This window comes from Limulus polyphemus, unplaced genomic scaffold (assembly GCF_000517525.1).
Source record: "Limulus polyphemus unplaced genomic scaffold, Limulus_polyphemus-2.1.2 Scaffold821, whole genome shotgun sequence".
In the NCBI taxonomy this organism is placed as follows: domain Eukaryota; kingdom Metazoa; phylum Arthropoda; class Merostomata; order Xiphosura; family Limulidae; genus Limulus; species Limulus polyphemus.
Window position 1 is genome coordinate 158,245 of NW_013666431.1, and position 982 is coordinate 159,226.

The 982-nt window shown below is 26.4% G+C and overlaps 1 protein-coding gene across 1 annotated transcript in view; it reads left to right on the top strand.

Annotated features, from left to right (window-relative positions):
• LOC106460718 (39S ribosomal protein L46, mitochondrial-like) overlaps positions 1 to 982 on the top strand; it is a 38,873-nt gene that overhangs the window by 34,599 nt on the left and 3,292 nt on the right. The window lies entirely within an intron of this gene.

A 982-nucleotide genomic window follows, 5' to 3' on the forward strand; every position in this document is an offset into this window, starting at 1 on the left:
CGGAAAGAATTTTTACAGGAAATCAAAAAACAAATAGAGACGTAACAATATAGATATAAGGAAGAAGGTTTGCAATCATACTAATATCTTTTCAGGATGCAAACTATTAATCTATTTTTGTGACATAAGTCTTACGTTTGGATTTACCTGCTTTAATGTACAGAGATATTGATTAACTAAACAGTTTGAATAACTAGTGTATTAGTAACTGAGTCACTACCATTCTCCCCCCCCACTAAGACAAGACCACAACCAAAAGTTAGTACTTTTTTTTAAATGTCCAAAAAAATACCATTTCTTAGTTGAAAATATTACATTATTTGTCAGTACACAAATCATCTTATATTTTAAAGTCATTGTGTTGTGTGTAGATTTATAGAATGTATATTGTTGGCTCCATTTTAAGGTTTTCAATCAGTATCAGTACTGTGAGTGCTGTTGTTTTAATGGGGTACAGTGTATGAACCCCTACTAAATAGAAAGTTCAACAGTATTTAATGCTTTAACCTATTTAAATGTCTACCTGTTATACTTCCATAATTATAGATATTCTTTCTAAATCTTTAAACTTCATTCACCTATTGGTAACATTTGATATCATATTTTGTAATCAACTAGAATATTTTCTTTTTTTAATGTACGCTTAAGTTTTAGCACTTAAATGTAATGTAATATTATCTAACAAAACTTAATAAATATTTAGATATTGACAGCAAATAGTTTTATCTGTTCTATATGTAAATTAGTTTTTTAATTTGTTTGTATATTTTTTTGTAGTGGACTTTTTTTAAGAAATATTATAAGAGAGTATGAAATGAAAGTGTCAAAGATAGTGGATGTATTAATGAGGCCTTACAACTTTTATACATTAAGATATAGAATACACAGAAAAAAAAATATTGTAGTTATTTTATACAGGTATTACACTTGTATACTTTTATGTGAGAAAATATAAATCACTATTGTACCACTAAAATATACA